Source organism: Chlorocebus sabaeus, chromosome 25, assembly GCF_047675955.1.
Source record: "Chlorocebus sabaeus isolate Y175 chromosome 25, mChlSab1.0.hap1, whole genome shotgun sequence".
NCBI classification, from domain to species: Eukaryota; Metazoa; Chordata; class Mammalia; order Primates; family Cercopithecidae; genus Chlorocebus; species Chlorocebus sabaeus.
Window position 1 is genome coordinate 40,686,786 of NC_132928.1, and position 11,572 is coordinate 40,698,357.

Here is an 11,572-nt window from a genome sequence, read left to right on the forward strand (position 1 = left end):
ATTAGAAAGCTCTAGTGGAGTGGTCCCCACTATTTTTGGTACTGGGGACTGGTTTCATGGGGGAACAAAGGGGTGGTTTCAGGATGAAGCTGTTCCACCTCAGATCATCAGGCATTAGATTCTCATAAGGGATGTGCAACCTAGATCCCTTGCATGCGTAGTTCACAATAGGTTTCACCCTTCCATAAGAATCTAATGACACTGCTGATCTGACAGGAGGTGGAGCTCAGGTGGTAAAGCTCCCCTGCCCACCCTCACTTCTTGCTGTGTGGCCTGGTTCACGTTCATGGCCTGGAGGTTGGGCACCATGCTCTAGTGCATGTCATAAGGCATGCTGCAGATATTTAGTGACCAAAGATTTATTAATGGAAGCTTTGCAAGATAATTTTGAAATACAAATTAAATTCAGAATGTGGAAAATTTGGATTTTAGAACTTAAAAGTGTCTCTCCTTTAGGAAATAAAGAATTGCATATGTTTTACTATTGCTATCATTTCATTCTATTTTCAGAAATAGAGGAAAGTCATGCATCAGGGAGATTGTGGATATGATGTGTCACAGATAAAAGATACTTGAGATAGACCTGCAAGTTAGGGGTCAGTTTCTATTATCTAAGAATGAGTTGATAAGGAGCTAAACAAGGAGATAAGTTATAGAAATGAAAAGATGGACAGATCCAGATATGAGAAAATTATGAATCTAAGACCAACAGACATTTGGAAGGAAAAAGGAAGTATCAAGCATGATGAAAGTTTTACAAAATTCATTGAGAAATCAAAATAAGTGGTTGATCATGGGGACTTAGGCCTATGCAATCTATGCACAACAGTTTATTGCTTGAAGGTAATATTCTGCACTACGAGAAGATCTGAAATCTAAAGTAATAAGTGAAGAATGTGGTACACTATATCCAGAGATAATAAAGCTGCATAGCTTCAAGTGTCTGCTGTGAAATTCCTTTATAAAACATTAATTATATGAATGTGTCACATTTAACAGTTCTTGGGAAGAATTCTTATGTTCTGCTCAGAAAACTGAATTGATTTTTTTCTATTCATGAACAGTGCAAATTTAGTTAAAATATTGCTTCTCAAGGATTTTACTTTCATGTGTAAGGGAGTATTTAATGTTGGCTATCAATTTAGATAACAATTATAGCCAATGGACAATCTGTTCTTAAGATATATGAAACCAATTAGAACTTATCTGTAGGTGAAATATTTAGTTATGAAGGATACAATTAATTTAATTTATCCTGATAGCTACTGTCTCTGAAATTTTGTAGAAGGAAGAAAGATACATATTTCCCTATCAAAATACATGATGTATCAAAATTACTCAGAGTGAAAAAAATATTCTCCATATTCTGGAAGTTTACATTTGGCAAAATGTAATAGTACTTCTGGTTTAGCTTACTTGAAATATATTATTTTTTATTACTAGAACTAATAATTATGGCTATTTCTACTTATTATTTCTTTCATTACAAATCTCTAGTGCATGTCATTAGTCAATTAATTACTCAAGGCTCAGAACATTTTATCGGTTGTGTTAGCCTCATGAACAGTGAAGGTTTGAGTATTTGGTTATTTCTGATTATTAGTAACTGTGGAGATAAAGCAATTAAAAATATAATGTGATAATCTTCATTATATTCAGGTTTCCTGATGCCCAAAGCCTATATTTTGGGGCTGCACATTTTTAGAAAAATAAATTTATAAAGGTACTTATATAAACATAAACAAAAATTTGGATCAAGGAAAGATCCATACAAACGAGGGATGCTAAAAATATACATCACGATAAATTTGCATCCAATAATGGCAATTGTCACTATATTTAAAGGGTAAGACAAACCAATTTTAGTGAAGGAAAAGGTCTTATAAAATGACATACTTGCAAAATTAGGTGGAATAATATCCTCTCTTTTTGTTATGTCTTAACAAATCCTGTGGCTAGAAAGTGGTATATCCCTGTTCTCTGCTTTATGTATTATAAGTAGCCTTATAGAATGTCAACCAAAAAAAAAAAAAAAAAAACTTCTCACTCTTAATACCTAGAACATAATGCTATAGCTAATAATCCACTTTCAATATAGTATCATTTATCATTAAGCAAGTTTTTTTCCTTAGATGACTATATAAACTAGCTGCAGATGTACTCTTCCTCATCTTTGAGTGAAGAAACAGCTCCTAATGATAATCTAGCCCAATCTAGCTTTTTCACATTTTATCTTGCCTACGGCTTTAGGTCATTTGAGAGTGGCTCTATTCTTTACAGAACTTTTGAAGGTAACTAATTTCCATTGATGTTCCAGATCATTTCATAAGACTGAAGTTGTTTTTGTTCATGTTGTCACTCCATGACTTTCAACTCTTTTTGTATTTGAATGCTTCCTCTCTCAATATTGACTGTATACATCAATATTTATATTTTCAGATCTTCTATAACATTATATCTATTTATTCCATTCATGTAAACAGATCTGTCAGTTTTCTTTTCTAGCTCCTTAGCTAATGCTTTAATTTTAACTCATGTCTTCCATCTAGATTGTAAGTTTTCTTTTTCAGTTTTAGGAAGATACTTTTTAAAAATACACTTTGAGGACACCAAAATGACACCTTAAAATTTTCAGTTTCATTGCCTTTAAACTGTTGTAATATTTGAACAAATTGCTTAAGCACATCTAACTAAATTGTTTCCTCTGTGAAATAAGAACAATAGGTACACAACTTTCATAGGGCCACTATGAGATTTAAATAATGGTTGAAGAATAGTTCATTGCTCTTTGCATATTTGATAAATAAATAACATGCATTTTAGTAGTTGAAACAAATGATATATAAATGTCTTTATGTGTTTTAAAACTAAAACAGGCAAATTTATATGTAAATATATGTATCATATATATATAACCTTTCCAAAGCTTGTCTAATAAGGCAGCACTTATTCTAGGATAATGCTAGTAACATTTGAACTATGTATGGGTAGACGAGAACCCATCAGCCTGTCATGAATTGGATTGCTGGCGATATTGAAACTATGTCTGAGCTATTTCTAAAGGTTACTGTCTGTATTCAGTGAATGTTACTGGTAAAATGAAAATCACCAAGACTCCCTGAACTACTCTTAAGGATTTAGAATCTAGGAAGCAAAAGTGAAGAAAGACAGTAAATGAGTCTTGAAATAAGGATGTGAATAGTTTCTATTTGATAAAGTTTGAAGCTTGTAATTGGATGAAGTTGAAAAATAGGGCTGGTTGAGCCTTTTGAGGTAAAAAAATAAAATAAAATTACATAAATAAGTAACATTTTCATCAAAAAGGTGTAAATTGGTTCAATTACATAAAATAGCACTAGAAATACAAAGATTATATGTAAATACCTCTGAAAATTGCAATTCATAAAAATATAAAAAATACATTTTTAAACTCACATATTTTAGAAAATCCAGCTTAGGTATGTAAATTACTTTTTAAAAACTTGTGATCATAAATATCATTTGAAATAAATTAATATTTTATCTTAGTTTTCATTTTTGAATATTTAACAATATTATTCTTTTACCTTAGTTTTGGTCAATGAAGTTAAATGTAGCTAAAGAAAGTTCTATAGTCAATAATCATTCTATATATAGATCTCGTGATTTCTTTTTTCTCACAATGAAAGTTTTTTAATGCTGCCATTTAATTTAGATTTGGAAATATACTGCATAATCTAAGCAGTAGATGAAACATTAAATTTTAATTACATCTTTAACATAAGAATTATATTTTTAATGCATTTGATAAACTAGCGATGTATCCTTGGTATCTAAATTTATGCCATGTATTATTGATACCAAAAGCACAAGCAACAGAGAAAATATAAATGTTAAACTTCATCAAAATAAAGAATTTTGTGCATCAAAGACACTATCTACAGAGTGAAAGGCAACCCATGGAATAGAAGAAAACATTTGCAACTCATATAGCTCATACGGAATTGATACACATAAATAATTCCTACAATTCAATAGCAAAAAACTAAAATCACTATTTAAAAATAAGCATAGAGTTTTAAAAAACATTTCTTCAAATAAGTTATCAAAGTGACCAATAGCATGTGAAAAGTTTACATCACTAGTATTTGGGAAAATGCAAACCAAAACCACAGTGAGACAGAACCTCAAACCCATTAGGATGGCTACTATATATTTAAAAACAAAAAACATAAAATAGAAAATAGCAAGCTCTGGTGAACATATGGAGAAACTAGAACCCTTGCACATTGCTAGTGGAAAAATAAAGTGATGTAGCCATTGGAAAATATGTCAATTCTTCAAGTAATTGAATACAAAATTTCCATATAACCCAACAATTTCCATTCTGAATGTATGCCCCAAAGAATTGAACACATCATTTGATATCCCTTGAACAGATATTGTACATTCACATTTATAACAACATTATTACAATAGCCAAAAGGTGGAAGAAATTCATATCCTTTGACAATGAATAAAGATGTTATATGTATATATATTTTATATATATCATTATATATATAATACATATTTTATATATATATATAATGCAGTTTTAAAATTAAGGAAATTTGGTAAATGCTGCTACATGAATGAAATGCCAGTACATTATGTTAAGTGGTATAAACCAGACACAAAATAACAAATATTATATAATTCCTTTTATATTGTTTCTGGAGTAGTGAAATTCAGACACAGAAAGAATGGTGGTTTCCAGGGGCTGGGAGAAAGAGAATGAATTGTAGGCATTTAATGAGCATAGAATTTCAGTTTTGAAAGATGAAAAACTTCGGGAGATGAATGGTGGTGATGACTGTACAACACTGTAAATGTATTTAATGACATCGTACTGTACAAATAGAAATAAAGTGGTAAATATTATGTTTTACATATTTATCACAATTTAAAAAATCTTACTAAATATTATTGAGAAAAAAGAACTTTAAAGAAATGGAGGAATATACAAGTTATTGTATCAGTAGATTCAAAATTGTAAAGATTTCATTTTTTTTTTATCAGTTAATCTATAGTTTCAGAGCAGTACCAGTAAAAGTCCCAAGATACCACTTTGTGTAAATTAGCAAATTGAATCTGAAAGTCACGGATATAGGTAGAATGCTAAGATAAACCAGAGAAACCTTAAAGAAAAACAACAAAGCCAAGATTTACGTTAGCAGATAATATGGCTATTATGATGTTTTAGTGATTAAAACAGTGTTGTATTGGGACAAGGACTGATAAATAAACCAATGAAACATTATACAGAATATGAACACATACATATATACAAATACATATAGAAAAAATGAATATTTACCCACATCTCACAAGATACAGAAAGATCAATCTTAGATACATGCTGATCTAAATTTTAAGTTAAAAAACTAAACAAAACTTCTAAGCTTTAGTATAGAAATAGTTATATTATACACTATTAGTTATCATAAAACTAGAGGCTATTTTTATATTCTTATGGTAGGTAAATGTTATTAAATAGGACACAAAGATAATATAAGGACAAAATTTGATTTATTGAACTACTCTTAAACTTAAAAAATGTATTAAGAACATTATTAGAAGAGTGAAAATGCAAGTCATAGAGTGGGAAATTATTGGCAATACATGTGTTTGGCAAAAGACAAATATGTCACATTTTTAAAGATTTCTACTAATCAGCTAGAAAAAAGACAGATATCAACAGAAAAATAAATGAAAGGCATAGATCTTTGGCTGTTCAAAATGACTAGCAAATATTTAAATAATGTCAGATTAATTAATAATCAGATAAAGACAATAAAAAGAGAGTGTTTAAATATAATTTGGAGAATAGGGTGAAAAATAGTCTCAATAAAAAAATAAGTAAAGGTCATGAAAAGTCATTTTTTCTAAGGAAGACATGCAAATGGCCAATAGATATATAAAAATGTGCTTCACATCACTAATCATCAGAGAAATGGAAACCAAAACCACAATGAGATATCGTCTTATAACCTTCAGGATGACTATTATTAAAAAGACAAAAAGTAACAAATATTGGCAAGGATGCAAAGAAAGGGAAGTCTTACATTGTTGGTAGAAATGTAAATTAGTAAAACCTTTATGTAAAACAGTATTGAGTATTCTCAAAGTACTAAAAATAGAGCTAGCATTCAATCCTACAATTTCCCTAGTAGATATCTACTCAAAGGAAAATTAATATATCAAAAATATATCTGCACTTGTATGTTTATTGCAGCACAAATAAAAAATGTAAAACACACACGCAAAAAACAAATTTGTTATTGTGATTCCCTTTGTGGAGGAAGAAAGTAGGATGAAAAAGCTTCTGAAGTCCAAAAATGCCTTCTTACTTGATGTCTTGATTATCAGAGTTACCTTTGTTATTATTTATTCATGTATTTTTACCTTTCTGAGTGCTAAGCTGCTTCACAATAAAAAATAATAATAATTTAAATAACCATCAGGAAGAAAAGTAAGGAAAGCTGATTTCTTTTCTTTCTTTTTTTTTTTTTTTGAGACGAAATCTCGCTCTGTCGCCCAGGCTAGAGTGTAGTGCTCACTGCAAGTTCCGCCTCCCGGGTTCACGTCATTCTCCTGCCTCAGTCTCCTGAGTAGCTGGGACTACACGTGCCTGCCACCATGCCTGGCTAATTTTTTGTATGTTTAAACAGAGATGGGGTTTCACCGTGTTAGCCAGGATGGTCTCGATCTCCTGACCTCGTGAACCGCCCTACTCGGTCCCCCAAAGTGCTGGAATTACAGGCGTGAGCCACTGCACTTGGCCAAGAAAGGTGATTTCAAACACTGTATACTTTAGTGTTTTTTAAAATTATATAAAAATAATAAAAACGGTCATTGCATAGATAGCAATAGGATATTTAGAAAGTTTATCATTTTATGATCATATATAATTTAGTGCATACTAAATGTGAGAACTGCTTATAAGTAGATAGATATTTCAAAAAAAAATCTTACTTGAGTTTAAGTTTATTAAAATGAAAATAATTTATGTGTTAAATAATGTGTGTGTGTTTATGTGTGTGTGTGGTGTGTGTGTGTGTGTGTTTGACATTCATTGCTTAAGTAAGCATAGTTTTTGATTTTGAACTACAAGCATTTGCATTTAAACCAAAAATATTTCACATTCCTCAAAACAGTGAAAAACAATAAGAGACTTATTAAAAGAGAAAAAATAAAAATGTTTTAAAAGGAGTTTCTCTAGTAGAAATGTGGCCTAAGCAGCAATTTGACCTAATGTTATCATTTCCTTCTTGTAGTCATAAAAGAAAGATAAAAGCCAGTCATGGCATTTTCAAAAATCCTAGAAAATGGCCTTGTATACTGGGGCTATCCTTTGTTAAACTAGCTTATCTTATATACATGGTGTTCAAAATGTAGAATCTCGATCGTGAGTAGTATAGATAAATAAATGTGTGTTAGAATATATTTTTTAAACATATTGATTTAAAATATGTTTAAAACATAGATGTGAATTCTACTGCATGTTAGAATAAAATAATGGAATATTATCTGGCTATTTGTTGAAACCATTTAAAGATTGGCTGAAATTCGTGGTTTCCATATGCCTAGGAATAAAAAGATAATTATGAAAGTAAAAAACAAAATACATATTGTGTATATATTTTTAAGATTAAATAACCATAATATCCTACTGGATGATATGATAATAATAAGACCATGTTCCTTTTGAAAGGTTAAGGGATAAAGAATTATCACTAACTGATCTTCTCTCTCTCATGTTGGTTGAGATCTACCTTTGGGTCAATGACATACATGATGATGACAAAGCAAAACTTCTTTAGTTTAATAAATTAAAATATTTATTATAAAATAAATTATATATGAGCTAGATTTGGGATAGGATGTGTTGTGAAAAATGCCTAAGGTATTTTTCAAAGCTTATATATAATAAGTGTATTTTATGAAAAATCAAAATACATAGAGAAAAAAAATGTGTACTGGATAAGAAACATTTTAATATTTCTAAATAGTAGAATTCGGTTGTCAGAACAGGTTTGAACCCATCAATGGGAAAATTTTTGATAAATAATCACCCAGTAGCGGTTCTCTTTTATGAAGATTCCTCTCTTTGGTTCTATTCTGGGAGAAATTTCAGCCAAGTAAAAATAACAGAAATGTGTTCACTTCAGCAGCATATATACTAAAATTGGAATGATACAGAAAATATTAGCATGACCTCTGTGCATAGATAGCACACTAATTCATAAACTGTTCAATATTTTTTTGAGTGGCCTGTTAAAAGAAAAACAAACAAACAGAAAACAACAATGATGACAACCAACATCAACAAAAAAGGACCCCCACAAAAATCCCACTCAAAGTCAGAAAGCTCAAAGATGAAATTTAGATAAGCCCACAAAGTTGAGAAAGAGCCAATGCAAAGATGCTGAAAACTCAAAAAGTCATTGTGCCTCTCCTCCGCCAAATGACCACAACACCTCCCCAGAAGGGCACGGGGCTAGGCAGAGGCTGGGATGGCTGAACTGACAGAAGTAGGCTTCAGAAGGTGGGTAAATAACAAACTTTGCTGAGTTAAAGGAGCATGTTTTAACCCAATTCAAAGAAGGTAAGATCGTAATTAAACAATATAGGAGCTGATAACTAGAATAGTCAATTAATAGAGGAACATAACTGACCTGATGGAGCTGAAAAAAACAAAATGAGAAATTCACAATGCAGTCACAAGTATCAATAGCAGAATAGACCAAGCAAGGGAAGGAATCTCAGCACTGGAAGACTACCTTTTTGAAGTAAGACAGGCAGAAAAAAATAGAGAGAAAAGAATACAAAGGAATGAACAAAACCTCTGAGAATTATCAGACTATGTAAAGGGACTGAACTTATGACTGATTGGGGTACCTGAAACAGATGGGGAGAATGGAACCATGTTGGAAAACATACTTCAGAATACCATCCAGGAGAAATCCTCCTCCTGGCATGACCATTCTCCAACCTGGCATGACAGGTCAGCATTCAAATTCAGGAAATTCAGAGAACCCTAGTAAGATACTCTACTAGAAAATCAACTTTAAGACACATAATCATCAGATTTTCTAAATTTGAAATGAAAGAAAAAATATTGAGGGCAACCAGAAAGAAAGGCCTGGTCACCTACAAAGGGAAACCCATCAGACTAACTGGTTGGATCTCTCAGTGCAAACCCTACAGGCCAAAAGAGATCAGGGGCCAATATTCAGCATTCTTAAAGAAAATAAATTCCAGCCCAGAATTTCAAATCCAGCCAAAGTAAGCTTCATAAGGAATGGAGAAATAAGATCCTTTTCAAACAAGCAAATGCTGAAGGAATTTGTCACCAGCAGGCCTGCTTTGCAAGAGCTCCTGAAGGAAGCACTAAAGATGGAAAGAAAAAAAAAAAAAATTACCAGCCACTACAAAAGACACTGAAGTGAAAAGACCAGTGACACTATGAAGCAACCACACAAACAAATCTGCAAAACAACAAGTTAGCATCATAATGACAGGATCCAATTCACACATCACAATACTACTTTAAATGTAAATGGGCCAAATGCCCCAATTAAAAGACACAGAATGGTAAGCTGGATAGAGTCAAGCTCCATAGGCATGCTGTCTTCAAGAGACTCATATCATTTACAAAGACACACATGGGCTCAAAATAAAGGGATGGAGGGAAATGTACCAAGCAAATGGAAAACAGGGAAAAAAAAAAAAAAAAAAAAAACAGGGGTAGCAATCCCAGTTTTTGAAAAACAGACTTTAAACCAACAGTGTTCAAAAAAGACAAACAAAGTCATTGCATAATGGTAAAGAGTTTGATTCATCAAGAAGAGCTAACTATCCTAAATATATATATGCACCCAACATAGGAGCACCCAGATTCATAAAGCAAGTTCTTAGAGACCTACAAAGAAATTTAGACTCCCACACAATAATAGTGAGAGACTTTCACACCCTTCTGACAATATTAGACAGATTATCCAGGCAGAAAATTCACAAATATATTCTGAACCTGAACTCAGCTCTGGATCAAGTGGACCTGATTGATTTCTAAAGAACTCTTCACCAAAAACAATAGAATACACATTCTTCTCATCACCACTGGCACTCAATCTAAAATTGATCACATAATAGGAAGTGCAAATGCCAAATGCAAAAGAACTGAAATAAAAACAGTCTGTTACACTACTGCACAAACCAATTAGAACTCAAGATTAAGGAGTCCACTCAAAACCACATAACTACATGGACATTGAACAATCTGTTCCTGAATGACTCTTGTGTAAATTAAGGCAAAAATGGAGACATTCTTTGAAACTAATGAGAACAAAGAGGTACCATACCAGAGTATTTGGGATACTGCTAAAGCAGTGTTAAGAGGGAAATTTATAACGCTAAATTCCCACTTCGAAAAGCTAGAAAGATCTCAAGTTAACAACCTAACATCTCAACTAAAGGAACTAGAGAACCAAAAGGAAAAAAAAAATGCTAATAGAAGACAAGAAATAACTAAGATCAGAGCCAAGCTGAAGGAGATCGAGACAGGGAAATCCCTTCCAAAAACAAACAAACCCAGGAGCTGATTTTTTGGGAAAAAATAATAATAAAATATAGATAAACTGGCAAAAGAAAAGAGAGAAGAATCAAATAAACACAATCAGAAATGATAAGGAGGATATCACCACTGGCCCCATGATACAAACAACCATCAGAGAATACTATAAATGCCTCTGTGTATGTATATAAATTAGAAAATGTAGAAGAAATGCACAATTTCCTGGGCAAATGCACCCTCCCAAGACTGAACCAAGAAGAAATTGAATCCATAAGCAGACCAATAACATGTTCTAAATTTAAGGCAGTAATAAATAGCCTACCAGTCAAAAACAGCCCAGGACCAGACGGATTTACAGCTGAATTTTACCAAAGGTACAAAGAGGACCTGGTACATCTTCCTCTGAAACTATTCCAAAAAATTGAAGACAAAAGACTCTTCCCTAACTCATTCTATGAGGCCAGGATCATTCTGATACAAAAACCTGGCAGAGATACAACAACAACAATAAAAACTTCAGGCCAATATCCCTGATGAACATTGATACAAAAATCCTCAATGAAATGCTGGAAAACCGAATCCAGCAGCAAGTTAAAAAGCTTATCCACCACAATCAAATTGGCTCTGTTCTCAGAATGCAAGTTTAGTTCAACACATGCAAATCAATACATATAATCTAATAAACAGAACTAAAGACAAAAAAAAAAAATACATGATTATCTCAATAGATGCAGAAGAGGCCTTTGATAAAATCCAACAACCCTTCATGCTTAAAATTCTCAATAAACTAGGTATTGAAGGGACATATCTCAAAATAATAAGAACTATATATCATAAACCCACAGCAAATATCTGACTGAATGAGCAAAAGCTGGAAGCATTCCCCTTGAAAAGTGGCACAGATGAGGATGCCATCTCTCACCACTCCTATTCAACCTAGTATTGGATATCCTAGTCAGACCAATCAAGGAAAAG

At 32.1% G+C, this 11,572-nt stretch overlaps 1 non-coding gene across 1 annotated transcript; it reads left to right on the forward strand.

Annotated features, from left to right (window-relative positions):
• Positions 1–8,179: 8,179 nt before the first annotated feature.
• On the forward strand, positions 8,180–8,286 carry LOC119619815 (U6 spliceosomal RNA). The gene has a single exon (XR_005236269.2). It is a non-coding gene; the product is annotated as a U6 spliceosomal RNA (small nuclear RNA).
• Positions 8,287–11,572: the final 3,286 nt, after the last annotated feature.